Source organism: Dromiciops gliroides, chromosome 2 (assembly GCF_019393635.1).
Source record: "Dromiciops gliroides isolate mDroGli1 chromosome 2, mDroGli1.pri, whole genome shotgun sequence".
In the NCBI taxonomy this organism is placed as follows: Eukaryota; Metazoa; Chordata; class Mammalia; order Microbiotheria; family Microbiotheriidae; genus Dromiciops; species Dromiciops gliroides.
In genome coordinates, this window is record NC_057862.1 from 314,995,755 (window position 1) to 315,016,291 (window position 20,537).

The following is a 20,537-nucleotide window of genomic DNA, read 5'->3' on the forward strand; positions in this document are numbered from 1 at the left end:
AGCTCTGGGGAAGACAGCCCCATCAGAGCCTTCACTGCTGCTGCTGCTGCTGGAGCTCAGCCTGCTCTACCATCAAAGGGAGATCTCTTCCCACTAGAACTGGGAAGCTTCAGATTTCAACCACACTGAAGCTGCTGGTTGTGGAGGTGCCAATCAGATGTCTTCCTGCAAAGGAATGGTGGTGGGGCAGGGCAATGGGACACTGGCCAGTAACTGAGAATCAGACACAACAGAACTCACTGAGCTAGAACCCATATTAATACAGAAGGGTAAATGGATGACTCCAAGTTTCACAAAAGTTGAAGAAGGTCAAACATGTCCAGTACCCCAAGAAAAAGAGGAGGTGCAGGTACTGACATTGTTTCTAAAAACCGACCATGCCATGGAGAAGATATAGGAGTTTGGATATAAGATATGGGAAGGATGCTGGCACATCATCCAGTATGATATGCCCCATGACTGGCTAAAGGACAATGACTGCCTTCTGCATGGTCACAGACCACCCATGCCTTCCTTCCATGCCTGTTTTAAGAGCATTTTCCATATCCACACTGAGTCTGGCAATATTTGGACCCATCTGCTTGGAGAAAGTGTTCTTTGGTATGGTTTTTTAAATTTTATTTTCTGAGTGCTGTGGTCTGTCTCAGCTTCTCCTGGCTCTTTCACACCATCTATTGCCATTCAGAAAAAGCCTCTCAGTCATTTTCACAATTGAACTATTCAAGGATTGCTTTTCTTATCATGAGGAGCTTTGTCCCCTTGCTCTATTACTCATTCTACTACTCTCCACAGCCACAGCTCATCTACCTCTTCATTGTCTGTGTCCTGGGCATCTCTGCCATCTTTGTGACACAGTGGGACCATTTTGTCATACCCAAACACCAGAAAACAAGAGTAGAATCATTCCTGGGACTTGCTTTGAGTGAGGTTGTGCCCACCATGCACTTCACTATTGCAAAAGGCTTTGTCAAGGCCACAGCAGGCTTCATCAAGCTAGATGGGCTGGTTCTTCCTCATGGCCGTGCTGCATATCACTGGAGCTGGGCTATATGCTACCTGAATCCCTTAGCAATTCTTTCCTGGCAAATTTGATATATAGTTAAAATCTCATCAGATTTTCCACATGCTGGTGGTGGCAACAGCCTTTTTTTCACTTCTATGGCATCTCCAACCTTCAGGAATTCTGTTATGGCCCTGAAGGTGGCTGTACTGATGATTATCTTCTCTGGGTCCCACTATAACAGAGGTAGGAGCTTCCCAAGTGCTTTATAAAAAATTATTCCTTTGCTGAAGTGAAATGGAGACTTGAATTATCTGTTGAAACCTCTTAGTAAATTCCATGCCAACTCTTCCACCCAATGGGCTGTCAACTCTCAATTTCCATAGCTAGGACTAGAGGAGATGGCCTGTCTAATCTTTCCTCTCCCCGCTCAGAACAGCAACAAGTCACCTCACTTGGATAGTATTTTTAAACTCATGTCGAAATTCCTTTCCACCCTCCTTTCAGCAATCATTTTAGAAATAACTAAAGAACAGGGTCTCTTCAGAAATTCTGTTTCTGGAAGAAAGCTGGCCCTCATTCCTACTTTGTAATCTGTCTTAGAACTGTCCACTCTTCTTTTCTTTTTCTTTCTTTCTTTCTTTCTTTCTTTCTTTCTTTCTTTCTTTCTTTCTTTCTTTCTTTTGGGTCCAGAGATGATTTTTTTTTTATTTTACTGGACTTTACTTTTTCAAATTACATGTAAAGATAGTTTTCAACATTAGCTTTTGAAAGATTTTGATTTCCAAATTTTCTCCTCCCTCCTTTCCCTCTCCCCCTCTGAGGCCAGCTAACTACATGATATAGGTTAAACATTACAATCATGTTAAATATATTTCCACATTATTCATGTTGTAAGAGAAGAGTCAAAACAAAAGGCAAAAAAACACAAGAAAGAAGAAACAACAACAAAAATGCAACAACAAAACTGAAAATAGTATTCATCAATCTCTGTTCAGATTCCAAGGTTCTTCTTTCTGTATGTGGACAACATTTTCCTTCATGAGTCTTTTGGCATTGTCTTGGATCATTGTATTGCTGAGAAGAGCTAAGTCTATCACAATTGATGATTGCACAATGTTGTTTATACTGTATGTCCACTCTTTTCATAGCACTCTTTTGAAAACAACCATAACTTGGTCTCAACTTTCTAGGGCCTGGATATGCATATACAGCAGTAGGAACAAAGCCATCCACTTTTACCAAGCTGACTAATCATGGAAGTCTGTCCAGGTTTAATCTAACTTGTTTTAATTTCCCCACCATGACCATATCCCTCCCAGGAGAGTAATGTAAAATTTAAAAGTAAGAAAATATTTAATTTTTAAAGGGAGCCTTAATTATCATTTCTGTGTATCTCAGTGCAAAGACTATGATTATATAAGAAGGACATATGATATTTTAAGGGGAGTTTAAGGCCATTAAAATCTTATTGCCTAGAGTTGTCTAGGCAATAAAGTGATCATTCCATGCAAAAAAAATGGGCTAGAAAAATGAGCAAACAATATAAAAACAATTTGATCATAAAAAAGCTATTCTCGGGGCAGGGAATATCAAGATATAAACTCAGAAGAAGACACAATGTAAAAATAGTTATAAACAAAGCCTCAAAAATGCTATTTGGATCAAAGTCCAACAAGAATTCTTGAAAAAATAAAATAAATAGATGAGAATTTAGAGGGGAAATGGGAAAAGAAAAGAGTGTGGTCTAAGGAAATTATGAAAAGAGAATTAACATCTTGAAAGGCACAAAAAATAAAGAAAATAACATCTTAAAAACAGAATTGGCCTAATATTAAAAGAGGCACAAAAATTCATTGAAAAAAAGAATTCTTTAAAAAGCAGAATTGGTCAAAAGGGAAGAAAAAGGTATAAAAGGTTTTTGGTATAATTCTTTGTTCAATCATGTCTGACTCTTCATGACAACATTTGGGGTTTTCTTGGCAATGATACTGGTGTGGTTTGCTCTTTCCTTCTATAGCTCAGTTTACAGATGTAAGGGACTAAAATTCTAGCTATACTGTCTAAAATATCTAATGAGTGGTTGCCTTAGATTCCGGAGGACCTGAGTTCAAATCCAGTCTCAGAGACTTGACACTTACTAGCTACATGACCCTGGGCAAGTCACTTAACCCTCATTGCCCTGCAAAAAACAAAACAAAACAAAACAAACAAAACAAAAAACACAACACAATCTTAAAGAAAACTTTTTTTGAAAAAAGAAAACTTTTACAAATGTTCCCCTCTTTTTTTGAATATGCTTATCAAAAATACTACTTCTAGGGAAGCTAGGTGGCACAGTGGATAGAGCAGCGGCCCTGGAGCCAGGAAGACCTTAGTTCAAACCTGGCCTCAGACACTTGACACTTACTAGTTGTCTGACCCTGGGCAAGTCATTTAACCCCAATTGCCTCGCAAGAAAACCCAACAAAAAATCCCAAAATAAACAAAAATAATACTTCCTGAATCAATTTACACTTGCCATGGCAACCAATTTGCCAGGGAAACACTTTATAGAGTTTGATCAAATAAACAGTTGAAAGAAAAAAATAACAAAACCAAATAACTCAGAATATAGGAGCACAGTATTCCCAGAATTAACATTGTTTTATGAAATCTAAACTATCTTGCATTGTTTCAAAATTAGATGAATGAATAGAAGAAAAAACACATGGAAGAATAAAAGACAATGAAATTCAAACTAGGGAAATCTAAATTAATATGAATAGTATTACAAAATATAAACTTGATCACATGACTATAAAAAGCTTTTACAAATATTCCCCCTTTATTAAAAAGCTAAGTATAAAACACAATCTCAAAAGCATGAAAATCTCTATGAAAATAAACCTGTACTATTAATTTTAAAATGTAGATGTAATAGCATAGAAATCCTATGTAACCTCTGAACTGACATTATTTCTTTGAGTGAATTCAGAACACTTTTGATTCCAATATCTAAAATCCCCAATACTCATATTAATACCTTACTGTTTAATTCTACATTTCTGCAAAATATGTCTTCTTGAAATATGATTGTCATTTTTATTCAGCTTAAGGTTGTCTTCTTTAACCCCTCTATATTGTCTGTCAGTCATTTCATAATACAAATGCTTTATAAGGTTACTAATTAACAAAATTATGAACAAAATGAGCATATCTGGAATTTAAAGGGTTTTCTAAGGTTGGTTTCAGAGAACCACAGCAGGTCAAGTCAGAATCATAGCTTAGCTGGGGCAGGGTGTTTGCTGAAAATGCAGGTTGAGAAGGGTGTGCATGCTCAAGATCAGGACCCGAGAAAGATCTCTTGACTTGTCTGGTAGGAGGATCAAGGAGCATGGCCGTGGGAGGAGTAAGAGGTGGCACCAGAGAAGGGGGAGGGGGTGGAGTCCCAAGATGGGGGGGGGTAGAAAAATCAGAGCAATGATGAAAACCCTCAAAATAGAAAAACAACAGCACCAAAAACAAAAGAAATAATATGGTTCATTCAGCATCTATACTGCACAGTTCTTTTTTTTTTTTTTTTCCTGGATTTGGAGATCCTCTTCCATCATGAGTTCCCTGGAACTCTTCTGTACCATTGCATTGGTGAGAAGAATATAGTCTATCACAGTAGATCAACACACAATGTTGATAATACTGTGTACAATGTTCTTCTGGTTCTGGTCATCTCACTAATCATCAGAGAAGAGAAACTCTTTAACATTAGAATTCGAAAAAAATGCAGGAGTCAGAGGTTTCTCTGAAAAAGCATGTTTGGGAGAGGGGGGAGGATATTTATATTCCCTTGTGTGAGAACCTTGATGGCTCTTCTAACAAAAATAAAAATAAAAATAGAAAATCCACAAAAACAACTCACTAACATGATCTTACAACCCATTTGTCTGTTTAAACAGACTAAAATAAGAAATAGGGTACTTAGGGAGTTGAAAAAACCCATTTGAAAATTTAAAGGGAAAACAGCTGGTACTTAGCAGTACTTTCCAATTTAAGGGGACAGGGGAGGGGAAATCTTACCCAATTGGAAGATCAGAAGATGGAGATTTAGCTTTCCTCTTTGTGGTCAGCTATCTGTAAGGGGCTAAAATTCTAGCTATACTATCTAAAATATCTAATGAGTGGTCACCAATAAATTATAAACTAAAGTTTATAATTTAAATGTATAATTTAAATTTATAATTTAAAGGTTAGACTTTTAAGCATTTATTAAGGAGAATAAGAATTTGGTGAATCTTAGGGAGTTACAGTTCTGCTCCACTCTCTACGAGAGTCCTAGTGAAAGAGCACAAGAGAGCTAGCTTCACCCCCTCTTCCTCCCACAAGCAAACATCACTTCCTGATGCCAAGGAAAAGCCACATGGCTTACCATCAGACACCTTCTCCTCATGGCTGAGCTTTCCTACAGTAAATCTTCAGCAGGTGGCATCATTCAAATTGTTACACAGATGAGAAAACCAAGGCAAACAGGGTAAAGTGACTTTCCCAGGGTCATACAGGTAGTAAATGTCTAAGACTAGATTTGAACTCAGATTTTCCTGATTCCAAGCCTAGCACTCTATCCACTCTCCACTTGGCTGCCTCACAAAAGCTTACTGAGGAAAAGAATTCCTTAAAAATTAGAATTGGAAAGTGGAAGCTAATGACTCCATGAGACATCAGATATCAAGAAACATTTTTTTTTTTAAAGAAACAACTTTTAAAAGGTAAAATGAATGGAAAAGAAAAAGAACATGTGAAATATTTCATTGGAGAAACAACTGATTGGAAAAATAGATTGAGGGGAGATACTTTAAGAATTATTGGACTGCCTAAAATCCATGATAAAAAAGAGCCCAAGCATCGTATTTAAGAAGGTATAAAAGAAACACTACACCATATCTTGGATCCAAATTGTAATTTGGAAAATGAAAGAATGCACTGAACTACTTCTAAAAGAGATCCCAAAATGAAAACTGCCAAGAATATTATAGCTAAATTTTAGAGCTCTCATGTCAAGGAAAATGTATTACAAGCAGTCAGATAGAAACAATTCAAATACCATTCAAATACACAATCAGTATTATATGTAGGATTTAACTGTTTTTATGTTAAATGAGTGGAGGGTTTGGAATATTCTATTCTGGAAGGCAAAGGAACTTGGGTTACAACTAAGAATAATCTACCCAGGAAAACGGTACATAATCCTTGGGGGGGGGAGAAGATATTTAATGAAATTAAGGACTTTCAAGCATTACTGATGAAAAAACCAGAGATTAGTAGAAAATGTGACATTCATAGACAAAATTCAAAAGACGCATCAAAAGATAAACATGAAAAAGCCATGATAAAGGAGTCAATAAAGTTAAACTCTTTACCTTCCAATTAAAGAAGATAATAAATGTAACTCCTAAGAACCTTATCATAATCAGGATAGGGAGAAAAAGCCTACATATAGAGAGGGCATTGGTGTGAATTGATTATTGATCTAACAAAACTGAAGGGGTGAAAAAGAGGGATGCAATGGAAGGAGGAAAGGAGAGGTAGAATGAGGAGTCTTCTCACATGAAAAGGGTATAAAAGGAAGAGCTTTTACAGTGAAGTGGAAAATGGGGCAATGGCCAGAAATGTTTTAATGCTTTAACCACACTCTCATCAGAATTGGTTCAAAGAGGGGACACTACAAACAAAGATAAATATATGTTTGTATTTGTGCATATGAATATGTGTTTGTGTAGCTAGATAGATAGATAGATAGATAAATAGATAGATGTATGCATGTATGTGTATATTTATATACACACACACCTTCAGTTGTGTATAGAAATTTATTTTACCCAACAGGGACATAGGAGGGAAAGGAATATTGAAAGGAGTGGGCTATAAAAACAAATGCAGATTAAGGGAGCCAGTGATCAAAAGCAAAACAGACTTTTGAGGAGGCTAAGGATAAAGAGAGAAAAGGATATATAGACAGAAATGGGATGGAAAGAAATACACACTTAGTACTAACAATTGTTAATGTGAATGGGATGAGCTCGGCTACAAAATGAAACTGTATAGCAGAGTGGATAAGAAAGTGGAATCCAGCAGACAAGAGACACATTTGAAGTAGAAACCCACACAAAGTTAAAATAAGACACTGGAGCAAAATCTATTGTGTTACAGATGAAGTACAAAAGCAGGGGTAGAAATCGTGAACCCAGACAAAGAAAAAGCAAAAATAGACCTTATTAAAAGAGATAATCAGTGAAACTACATTTTGTTAAAACATGCCTTGTACAATGAAGCAATATAAAAATTTACAGCAAGTTTCTCTGACAAAGACCTAATTTCTCAAAAATATATTAAAGTGAGTCAAATTTATAAGGATACAAATCACTCCTCAATTGAGAAATGGTCAAAGGATATGAAAAGGCACTTTTCAGATGAAGAAATTAAACTATCCATAGTCACATGAAAAAAATGCTCTAATTCACTATTTATTACAGAAATGCAAATTAAAACAATGCTGAGGTACCACCTCACATCTATCAGATTGGTTAATATGAAAGAAGAGTTAAATGTTAAATGTTGGAGGTTTCAGAAAATTGGAATACTAATGTATTATTGTTGGAGTTGTGAACTGATCCAACCATTCTGAAGAATATTTTGAAACCTTACCCAAAGGGAAACCAAACAATGTATATCCTTTGATTTAGAAATACCATTAATAGGTCTGTACCTTAAAGTGATCATAAAAAAAAAGAAACGGACTCATATGTACAAAAATATTAATAGTGACTCTTTTTGTGGTGGCAAAAAATTAGAAATTACTGGGAGAAAAAAAAAAAAAGAAATTTCTGGGATGCCAATTAATTGGGGGGTGGTTGTACAAGTTCTGGTATATGAATGTAATGGAATACTATGATGCTATAAGACATAATTAGCAAGTGGATTTCAGGGGAAAAAAACCTGGAAAGCCTTAAATGAACTGATGCTGACTGAAATGAACAAAACCAGGAGATCATTGTATACGGTAACAGTAACATTGTGTGATGATCAGCTATGATAGACCTAGGTCTTCTCAGCAATACAATGATCAAAGATAATTCCAAAAAACTGTTGATTGAAAATTTTATACACATTCAGAGAAATAAGTATGGAGTCTGAATGCAGATTGAAGCATTCTATTTTCCTTTTCTTGTTTTTTTTTCTTCTGTCTTGTGTTTTTTTCCTTCTATTCTGATTCTTCCTTTATAACATGACTAATGTGGAAATATGTTTAACATGACTGTACATGTATAAGATAGATTGTTTTCTTGTAGAGGGGGTTTAGGGAGCAACGAGGAAAATTTTGGAACTCAAAATCTTATAAAAATGAATGTTGAAAACTAAACAAAAAAAGAAAATATTCAGTATAAAGATGAAAGTTAAATTCATTTTAGCTAATGAAATTATAAAGTGAAGTAGTCTAGAGAGAGAAGAAAGGCATGGTCAGAACAGAATCTTAAGGGCTGCCTATGAATAAACAATATGATCTATGTTAAGGGCTAAAATTCTAGCTAGTCTGTCTAAAATATCTAATGAGTGGTCGCCAATAAATTATAAGCTTTAGCAAGAGTTAGGCTTTTAAGCATTTATTAAGGAAAACAAGAATTTGGTAAAGAGAGAGAGAAAGGCCTAGATTCCTATCTATTAAAGGGAGAGCACATTTCTAGCTCCGCTCTCCACCAGAGTCCAAAGGAAAGAGAGCGAGACTAAGCGCCAGTCTCTTCCTTCCTCCTCCCACTCGCCCGCGTCACTTCCTTTTCCCAAAGAAAAGACTCCTGGTCTTGTCCTCAAAGACCTTCACTTCATGGGTGGAACTCTTCTACAGTAAGTCTCCAGCAGGTGGCGTCATTCCAATCGTTACATCTAGAAGAGGATCCAGAAAAGGAGACAGAAGGAAAATTCAAATAAGTGGAGAACCACAAAGAGAGTCATGTGCCAAAAAAAGAAGAGTATTGTAAAAAAATATATAACTTAATTATGATTACCGGCTTTATGAAAAATTATATCTATATCCTATATGAAAATTTATAACTGGCCCGTAAATCCTGCCCCAGTTGCTATTCAATGTAAAAATTATTTTAACTGGTGCTAATCTGTGAACTCCTGGCTGGCTATCTGACTGCTTTTAATTTAATATGGGAAGAGCAAATCTGCCTGGGGGTTTAAAAAATCCCCCTTCACCTACTGCCTCTCCCAGACTATAAGAAAAATTATTAGGAAGCCTCTTACAATTTAAGTAAATACCAGGGTTTATTTATATGGAACAAACTTAGAGATAAACTTAGAAAAGCAAGAAATACAACCTGTGAATTTCTGCCAATGAACTCTCCATTTTCTCTTCTAACTTTGTGGAAATTTATTTTGATTTGGGGACCCTACCATTGGGTTGAGATTAGAAAGCCTTGGGCCGTCAAGTTTTTTTCTGTCGGAGGGCCTGGTGCGCCCCTCCGCCCCCCCCCCCCCCCGCTTCAGCTGAACTAAAAAGCCCCCGTGAGTTTTATGAGAAGCCTGGTCAGACAGCTGGGGGGAAAAGCCCCAGCTCCCTCCGTCCTAGGTGGATCTATCTGAGAGATCCCAGGCTCATCCCAGCAGGCCTCTGGTGTAGCCCATGCAGATGTCCCTGGGCATACAGCAAGGGGCACGGGCCCCTGGAGCCCTGGGTGTAGTATGCACGAGACACTTGTAACGATTGGAATAACGCCACCTGCTGGATACTTACCGTAGAGGAGTTCTGCCCATGAAGGGAAGGTCTTTGAGGGCAAGACCAGGAGTCAGGAAGTGACGCGGGCTAGTGGGAGGAGGAAGGAAGAGACTGGCGCTCAGTCTCGCTCTCTTTTCCTCTGGACTCTGGTGGAGAAGGGAGCTAGAAATGTGCTCTCCCTTTAATAGATAGAAATCTAGGCCTTTTTCTCTCTCTTTACCAAATTCTTATTCTCCTTAATAAATGCTTAAAAGTCTAACTCTTGCTAAAGCTTATAATTTATTGGCGACCACTCATTAGATATTTTAGACAATTTAGCTAGAATTTTAGCCCTTAACACACTCAAGCGTCCCCTTCCCCCAGCCACAGCACTAGGGGGGCCGGCGGATTAGCTTGGTGTGTGTGGGGATGCAGAGAGCCCTGAGGAGTTTGAGTGGAGACAAGGAATAGCTAGATAGATAGCTAGATATAGATAGATAGATAGATAGATAGATAGATAGATAGATAGATAGATAGATAGATAGATAGATAGATACACACACACATATATATATACACACATATATACCAGGGAGTTAGACAGTTAGACAGCAAAGGGGGGCTGACAAGATTAAGGGGGACTCCGGAGACTAGAGACACTGAAAGGAGGCTGGAAGATTAAGAGAACATAAGGACACTGAAGTACTAGGAGAACAGCAGGAGAGGTCAGTGAGAGAGAAACAAAGGGGTTCAGCAGTGGCAGTATGGAGAGGAAAGGGGGATTAACAAAGTGAAAGGGGCTTGGAGTTAGAAGAAAGGAGCTGAGCAGTGAAAGTGGAACATACCCTAAGGCAAGAGGCAGCAAAGGCCTTTATTGTATTAAAAGCAGACAGGTTGTATAATTTGCATTTCTTAACCCTTATCTCTTACATTTATTTTTATAAATAAACTCTGCTTTGATTAGTTAAGAGGCTTCTTAATCTTTTGCTTTTCAATTTTGGGATTGGAGCAGTGTGGTGGAATTTTATAAACAGCCCATATTAAATTAATAGCAGTCAGATTAGTCCCCCCATGTTAGCCCTAGTCAGTTAAAATATTTCTACAACTTTCTCTCCTGCTGCTTTCTGCATTTACAACCCCTTAGCTGTGTCTCCTTTCTCCATTTAACTTCTTTCTCTGTAGCTATCTCTCTCTCTCTAACTTATCTCTCTGTAGCGACTCCAGCTTTACCATAGCAACCTCCCAGTGTCTCTACCCCCCCACTCTATATAACCCTTCTTTCTCCTCAAACCTCAGGCTAGGCTGTGCCCATGCCCACATAAAGTTAATTAGCTGGCTGCTTCCAGGGCAGTTGTCCAAAGCTGGCAGGGACACTAAGCCTTCATGCAGCGTGCACCTGGAGCCAGGGCTGGGCAGAGGAAGCTCTGGCATGGCTGAGGCCTTTTGTGTACCTCCTCCTGAGCAGGGTGTGGGCATAGAATTATGTGATAGCTTTGAAAACTATTGGTTGAATTTATCATATACAGAGAAAGTAAATCAAGTTTTAGATAATAGAGTGTCCAATCTGCTGGAATGCATACTCTCCAGAAAGCCTCTCTGAGAATTGGTTCTCTGTTCATGTGTGTGTGTATGTGTGTGTGTGTGTGTGTGTGTGTGTGTGTGTGTGTGTGTGTGTGTGTGTGTATGCATGTGTGTTCCTTCACCAGGCCCACCCCCTACTTCCCTAGGGTATTGTGAGGTTATGGTCAAAATGATATGCTGCTATGGAGTCTGAACACAATCAACACCATCCAGGAATAGCCAGAAAGGACTCTATGCCTTCAGAGTCATCAGAAGTTGTATGTGTGTTAGTACTACCAGGGTCAACTCCCCTTCATATGTTGAGTCTGATAGGAGCTTGGAGTATACAGAAGAAATGTGATAGCATTAATATATGAGATAGAACTACAGAAGGAGAACATAGAACACCTCAGGATGTTTTGTGTAGCAGCCGTGCTGCTTAAGCATACAAGAATGCATTTCATTTTACTGAAATGGTTTCATTTTTTCCAAATGATTGCATAGATTCTAACTCTAACATCAATTGCGTATCTAAAAAAATCATAAAAATTGTTATGGAGAAAAGCAATTTTCTCTATTGCCTCGGATAACATTATTATAAACTAAATCAGTGTAACAAGTTGGCGCTACTCAAAACCATTCACAGAAGGTGTCTGGAATCCTGGGGCTGTGCCTGTTAGTTCTGTCAGCAAGAGAAGCACTCCTTTGCACTCTGGCCCTACATATATCATTTAGCTTTTCTCTGTCCTATGGTCAACAGACTATACTGCCCAACACTGGCCGACTATTTAGAAAATGTTTGTTGTTGTTGTTGTGGTGGTTGTTGTTGTTGTTGTTGTTCTTAATTCATGAGGGACAGAAGCCAAGTAAGCATTTTGAATAACAGTGAAGAAATTTTCCTAGTTTCCTATGATTGAAAATGAGTCAATAGTGTCACATTTGTAGGGGAAGAAAACAGTGATTAGATAGGCAGCAAAGTGTAGCAAATTGAATGCAGTCCTGCCTTCTGGGAGATTCTAATCTCTAGAAGAAAATACTAACACTCTTCAAAAAGATATTCACAATTAAATAATGAACACTGAAAAAATACAAATAGAAGTGATTGAATATTTCTTACTTGAACAAAGGGTACAGACCTTTGAAGTGTGATAGTTACACAGAGTAACATAAAAGGATAGGCAAGGGGAAGTTCCGCATAGTTCCTACAAGGTCACTTGACTTTGTGCTGCCATTTTCACTTTCCTAGTGAATTTCAGAACCTGACTCAATGCTCTCTCTTCTCTTTTACCATGATCTTACTTTCATTCTTCCCAGATATCCTGTAGGAGAAAAGAAATGTTTCTACTTCTCTCCCACAGTAATATCTGTGAAATGCATAAAATCTTTTTTTTCAAAGGTTTTATTCTCCTTGGTTAAACATTTCAATGTTATAGAATTTTTAAGAGTTACTACCAATCTTTCTTTTTAAGTGTGAAGTGATACTTAGGCCTCATTCTTTTTTGGCTCCTCCACTTCTCCCAGTCTCTTAATCAAGCAATCTGGTCCGAAACCAGTCTAGGATGACAGTTTTGCAAACATTAAAGCATGCTATATATGTGAGTAATTATTATAAACTCTCCTAAATCAGCATCATGGATTTTCCACCTAAGGGATATTTGCTTTGACAAAGCACTTGATTTCTCAGCCCTCTTAGAATCTGCTACCCAATTTTTTCTCTAATTATAAAGTTGCAGGCTTTTAAAAACTACTTTTGATTCTTTCAAATATTCTTTCCCTGGGCTTCAGATGATTACACAAAAACCTTGCTGTTTCCCTTTTTACCTTTCCAAAAAAACTTTTCCAAAAAATTTTAAAGTTTTAATGGCTCTGGAACTGATCAAAGTTCTGCTCTTATTCTAGGCCCCAGGGATGTTCTGGAGTCAACTTCTAGATTTGGAAGAACCAATTGTTAAATTTTCAGTATTTGTACTTCAGAAATCAGCAATCTATAAATCAAAGCTTGATTTGGTCTTTTGCTGATTGTCTAGACTTAAGAATTAAAAAAAACATTAATAATGCAGAATAAACTTAAAAGTTTATTTTGTGAATGTGTTTTTCCTCCCCAGAGAAATAATTTAAATATTTACCAACATGGGGCAGCTAGGTGGCGCAGTGGATAGAGCACCGGCCCTGGAGTCAGGAGGACCTGAGTTCAAATCCGGCCTCAGACACTTAACACTTACTAGCTGTGTGACCCTGGGCAAGTCACTTAACCCCAATTGCCTCACCAAAAATAAAAAAAGAAAAAAGAAAAAATATTTACCAACATATTACTACTTAGGCCCCCTGAATGAGATGGAACTTCGCCTAGCTGACCTCCAAATATATAGTAAATGTTATTACATGCTGTCCTATACTATCCTTGTTGCAATTTCTTCACCCTTCTAAAGATTTTGATGTCTCTTGCCCCTTGGAGCCCTAATTTTTAAACTAATATTATTTTTTACCCTCTCATCCTGGTTTTCTGAAGCATATTCATAAATAGGCTGTTGATATGGCTAATTTTCCCTTTTAAGTCAAACTTAACTATTTCTTTTCTCTTTTCTTTTTCTCATCTTGCTAGACTGGACTGGTATCTGAGCCTCTTTAAGCCACAAGGACAATGACCATGAAGAAGCCTAGAATGACATTTTTCTTGAGAGTGCCTTCCTTATTGTAATATTATATATATATATATATATATATATATATATATATATATATATATATATATATATATATATATATATATATATATATATATATATATATATATGTGTATATATATATATATATATATATATATATATATATATATATATATATATATATATATATATATATATGTATGTATGTATGTATAAAGATTGAGCATGAGTTATATTGTGAAGAACTCTCACTGTTTAATTTGACAATGCTATGCTAAGAATTAGTGAAAATCTAGCAGTTCAACAGCTAAAGAATTGAGTACGGAGACAAGCAGAGTCCAGACCAGAATCCAGTTTTTTCCAGATGACATCCCACCACTCCAAGAAGACAAGATCTCAAAGACTTTGAATGAACAGTTTCATTTTGTTGTTTTTCTTTTTCCCTTCTATTATTATATTCACCATTTGTAATATGTATTCTCTGCAGAGGCCCTCCCTCTGCAGGCCAGTGTCAAAGTGCCAGTTCATGAGGGACCGTCCCTCTGCACAAAATTTCCTCTTTCTCTTTTTTCCTATATTGTTATTTACATATTGTTTGTTACCACATGGTGTGTTTCATCAAGGAACACCCTGTTCCTAGAAGAAAAAAAGGGGGGGATATGTCAAGATAATGGAATGTGATAGATGAGATTTAGTAGATACTCAGGGACCCACCTGGAGACTAGTTTAAACTTATTGAATTGGATAAGGTGACTGATTGCTGACTGGATTACTAGCTTAATTCCAGTTTACTAGGTTGTAAGCACATCTGGCAGATACTTAAGGGTACTTAAGAAAGTAATTGTTCTCAGAAGGTAAAATCTTTGAACTTTATATCAAGACCGCCTTCAGGTCCAATGAACCAATGAATTTGAATGACACTAGCCAATCAGCTTGAAGAACCTCCCATTTCTGGGAGGGGAACAGGAAGGAGGAAGCAGATGCTGGTGAGAGAGCTCCGCCTCTTTTTGGTGTGAGAGATCAGCGTGGTGGCAGAGGACTTCTGAAGTGGGATCTTAGGAAGGTTAGGATTGCCAGGTTATAGGAAATCTATTCTCAGTCTTTCTCTTTCTTTTACTATCTTTCAATAAACCCTTAAAAAATCTAAACTCATTTATCAATGATTTTAGTCAGTTTCTCCCCAAAACTGGGGGGACAGATTAGAACCCACATTTAGAATTTTATATTACACGTTATGATATCCTCCACAAGTATCCTTAGCAGATTGAACATCCATCAAAAATATTTATTACACATATGTAGTATATAGACAGTTTAGTGTCTAGAGTACCAGGTTTAAAGGCAGGAATAAAAGATAATAATAGTCATAGTAGCAACTAGCATTTATATAGTATTTAAAAGGTTTAAGTACTTTATAAATATTATCTCCTTTTGTACTGACAACAATTTTAGTAGGTTGATGATATTCTTATACCCATTTTACAAATGAGGAAACAGGGCAAAAAAAAAAAAAAGTTAAGTGATTTGTGCAATCATCCCTCCAGTAAATATCTGAGGCTGTATTTGAACTCAGGTTTTTTTTTTTCTTTCTTTCTGTTTAAATTAATAAAGTATTTTTTTCCCCATTACATGTAAAGATAGTTCTCTACTTTTGTTTATACAAGCTTTCCAATTTAAGGTTTTTCTCCCTCCCTCCCCTCCATCCCCCCTCCCCTAGACAGCAGGTAATCTGATATAGTTTATATATATATATACATATACATACATACACATAATAACATTAAACATATTTCTGCATTAGTCATGTTATAAGAGAAAAATCAGATCAATGACGAAAAACCTCAAAATAAAAAACATCAGCACCAAAAACAAAAGAAATAGTATGGTTCATTCAGTATCTACTCCACAGTTCTTTTTTTTTTTTTCCTGGATTTGGAGATCCTCTTCTATCATGAGTTCCCTGAAACTCTTCTGTACCATTGCATTGGTGAGAAGAATATAGTCCATCACAGTAGATCAACACTCAATGTTGATGATATTGTGCACAATGTTCTTCTGGTTCTGCTCATCTCACTCATCATCAGCCCATGCAAGACCCTCCAGGTTTCTCTGAACTCCTCCTGCTCATTGTTTCTTACAGCACAATAGTATTCCATTGTATTCATATACCACAACTTGTCCAGCCATTACCCAATTGATGGGCATCCCCTCACCTTCTAATTCCTTGCCACCACATAAAGAGCAGCTATAAATATTTTTGTACATGTGGGTCCCTTTCCCCTTTCCATGATTTCTTTGGGAAAAAGACCCAAAGGTGGTATTACTGGGTCAAAGTGTATGCACAGCTTTATCTCCCTTTGGGCATAATTCCAAATTGCTCTCCAGAATGGTTGGATCATGAACTCAGGTTTTTCTAACTCCAAGCACAACCCACTGCATAACCTAGATGTCTTTAGGAAGATCTTATTTCAAATTCCCTTTGAGACTAACTGTATGAATCTAGACAAGTCATTTTACCTCTATGTAACTCAAGCATCACTTTAGACATCTGCACTATGTCATAAATAGGTTGCTATTTGTTTCAATGGAGGCAATTCTTATCCTTGGAGATTGTCACACTGATAGAAGGGAATGTTCCTTATCTGAGCAAGAAGGGAAGGGAAGAGAATAAGCATTTACATAGTAACTACCATGTTCCAAGCACTTTCCTAAGCACTTTTCCAAATATTATCTTATTCAGTTCTCACAACAAACCTAGGAGGTAGACACTATTGTTATCTCTATTTTACAGTTGAAGAAACTGAGGCAAACAGAAGTTAAATGACTTCCCTAGAGTGACACAGCTGGTAAGTGTCTGAGGCCAGTTTTGAACTTAGGATGCCCTGACTCCAGGCCCAGTACTCTCTCCACTGTACCACCTTGCTGTCATGACATCCAACTCTGTATTTTCAGTACCTGACATATAGTAGACACTCAATTAATTTGTTTAGGTGACTGTACTGATTAATAAAGTCCCAGAATCTTGGGACAAAAGGAGTAAAAATTAACCAGGATAATTTCTCCTTATATCTGTCAAGATAATAGAATGTGATAGATGAGATTTGGCAGATACTCAGGAGCCCACCTGAGTGGATTACTGGCTGATTTGACTGGATTACTAGTTGACTAGATTCTAAGCACATCTGGCTGGTACTTGAGAGTACTTAAGAAAGCAAGGTTCTCAGAATCTAAAAAAACTTTGAACTTTCAGCCCAGTCAACCAACCAGCTTGAAGAACCTCCCATTTCTGGGAGGGGACAGGAAGGAGGAAGGAGAGCCTGTGCAGAGAGCTCTGTTTCTTTTGGTTCCTGACTTCACCGTGGAGGAGAGAGAGACTCCAGAAAACTTCACAGGGAAATTGAGGAAAGATAGGATTGCCAGGCTATAGGAATTCTGTTCTCAATCTTTTCTCTTTCTATTTTTCAATAAACCCTTAAAAACCTAAACTTGTTTTATCAGTGATTTTAGTCAGTTTCCCCCCCGAACTGTGGGAACAGATTAGAACCGACCTAATTAAATTACACACATCTACCTGGTACAGTCTGGTTAGGGAAGAAGACATATACACATGTAAAAATATGAGACAGAGAGAGGGAGACAGAGAGACAGAAACAGAGACAGAGAGAGAATATAATAGAATGAGATATATAAAAAAAATTCCATAAAACCTAAGAAATTAAAGTTTATTCCCAACTAGTGAAGACAAAGGAACAAAGCCATGGAGGCCAAAAAAACATAATATGTACATGAAGAGAGACAATAATCCAGCATGTGTGTACATTAAGGGGAAGTATGATATACATTTGAAAGGTAGAGTACCTCCAGATTGTGGAAGGCCTTGAATGCCCAGTTGAACTTCCCTTCTTGTTCAAAACTGCATTCTGCAATGTACAGCATAATTGAGGGGAATGAGAGGGGAAAAGGTATGTAATGGATCCTTCAACAGGAATTAAGAAGAATGAGGTCTAGACTGATAGCCTTTTGGTAATATTTCTGCCAAGTGTCATGGGGCGCAGAGCACCCCAGAATTTCTCTGGGGCACACCGAGGAATCTTCTCCTTGAGAAACTAAACCAGAGGACAGATAAGGCCTAGAGGAACCAAATCAGACTGAGCTAGCTTGGGATTCCTACCCTTCATTCCGGTCTCCCTTATCCTGGGGAGATAAGTTTGGGTGTGGCTTCGGCCTTTGTGTTCTGAAGAGGGATCAGTAGCCACCCCTCACCCAATTCCTCTAGTCACTACTAGTGGGGGATGGTCCTCCACTCCTCACCCAATTCCCCCAGCTACCACCAGTGGGGGATGGTCCACCTTCATTAAAGGAACTTTTCACGGGCAGATGGTCCACCCCCATCAGTCCTCTATAAAAGTACCTTCCGGTCTCCTGTTCGGGGAGATTTGGTACCTCTGAGCCATGTGCTTTATGCCAAATCTCCCCATGAAAAGTCTAAGGATTTCTTTCATGGTTTCCCTCCCCCCACCCTTCCCTTCCCTTGCTCCTAAATAAACTATCACCTTGTTATAACTAAGTTTTGTGTGCAAGAGGGTGTAATTCTTTAAGGAGGAATTCCTAAGAACCCCAACCCATACCCCATTTCCCACTATATCACAAGGGAGATTGTTTTGCTTAGAGGATCCTGGAACAGAATAGATCACCACATTGTCTTGGAAGTAAAGGAAATGGTTGCTATGCATGAAGTTAAACTGGTGACTTGTTCAAGAATATCATAATTGAAAACCACATGGACACCTCAGAAGGAAGGAACTGAGACCTGAAGGGAAGCAGGAAGCCCAGAGACACATTTCATTTCTCCTTAGGTACTCATTTGCTCAGAGCAGAATCTTTTGGATACACTTTTCCTCAAGCCTCATGATACAGAAGTCAGAATAGTTGAAGTCCATATTAGCTTCTTGAACAAGGTATGAATTTGGGACAATCTTGTGCTGTATTGTTGTATAACTGTTTTTATATTCATTGATTTTTGACCATTCATAGGCCAATTTGGCTCAGGCAAAATGCAGTGGCCATTTAAAGGGCTAAATATGTTAATTTGTTCATTTTGATTCTAAAGGGTAGAGTGAAAATATGGAGGGAGGCAATTCAGAATTTCACTTCATATGAACTCATATTATTTTTAAAGTTTTATTTTCAAAGAGCTACATATAAATTATCTTATTTAATGCTCACAAGAATGAATGAATGGAAATCACTTTTTAAGTTCTTACCATGTGTCAAACACTGTTCTAAGCATTCAGGAAACAAATAAGAATAAAATAACCCCCTGAGTTAGTTGTGATTATTATCACTATTTTACATATGAAGAAACTGAGCCTCAGAGTGTTTAAGTGACTGACTTTTCCAGAGAAGTTAAGAAACTTTCCCAGGCAGCATATGTCTGAGTGGGATGGGAAATCCACCCACCGACCCAATAATCGAGAGTCGAGGAGAAAGGAGGTCAAAGCACTGATTTTATTTCTTTCAAAAGAAAGGTGCACCCCACTCACTGGGGAAACCAGGAGGTGTGACACACAGAGATAAAGAACCAAGCAGTTTATATACCCTTTACAGACATTTATTTTAAGCAGGATGCGGTAATTAGGTTGAAACTATATGTTCAGCAATAAATCTTTCTCCTAGGTCAGAGTGCTCTGACCTTAGGGGTCCAGCCATAGGTTATTTTGCAACTTATTCTAAATTTCCTGTTTCAGCAAACATTCTCTCATGTCCGCATAATGTCTTTGTGCAGTCCCTAGTATGAGGCAACTTTCAAGCTGATATGCTTATATTTAGCAGGGGGATAGTAGCTTCCTGTTCTTTTTGAGTTCTATATAGAGAGAGGGGCTTCTAAGACCTTGAAATCAGATCACTAGGCTGAGGGGTGGGGGTGGGGGTCACATCCCTCTATCCCTCTCATGTCTAAGGCAGGATTTGAACTCAGATCTTGCCTAGTTCAAGTTCAAAGCTACAGCCAGTAAATCAGTGTTCCTTTCTTAAGATTAGCCACAAGACTGTTCATTATGCTTTTACTCTGGCTTTGTAGTCAGGACTTTGAAAAAGGAAGTTATGCTAGGTATATGTGTTAACCTGGAAATTAAGGAAATAGTCAATATAGGAGAAATAAGGTCTTTAATCAGGGCCAAGGAACTATATAGCTCATGATATAGCAAAGCAAGAAGATAGGACTGAGGACAGGATTTTTATGGGGTAACAGAACAAAAGGGAACTAAAAGACTGCTCCAGAATCACCCACAGAAACTACTAACTACTTAATGTAAATGAACCTTTAACAAAAATAACTGTAGAACTGCTCCAGAGTTAAGTATAGATTCTACTTAACTCAAAATAGAAACTACATAAAGTTCAGGGAGTAAGGTCAGGGATCATTTTGCTTGGGGGAAGGTCCAGAAATGATCCAGAGTCTGCAATTGACAAAGACTGGTCAGCCCCAGGCAATTCACCTGCCTGGGTTGGGGACTGGGTGGGGAAACATTCAGTTCTCAGTAAATTTGTAGTTATCATATATAAACAAAATGAGATGAAAAAC

At 37.7% G+C, this 20,537-nt stretch overlaps 1 pseudogene; it reads left to right on the forward strand.

Annotated features, from left to right (window-relative positions):
• The first annotated feature begins 277 nt into the window (after positions 1 to 277).
• LOC122738795 lies at positions 278 to 1,241 on the forward strand (annotated as a pseudogene).
• Positions 1,242 to 20,537: the final 19,296 nt, after the last annotated feature.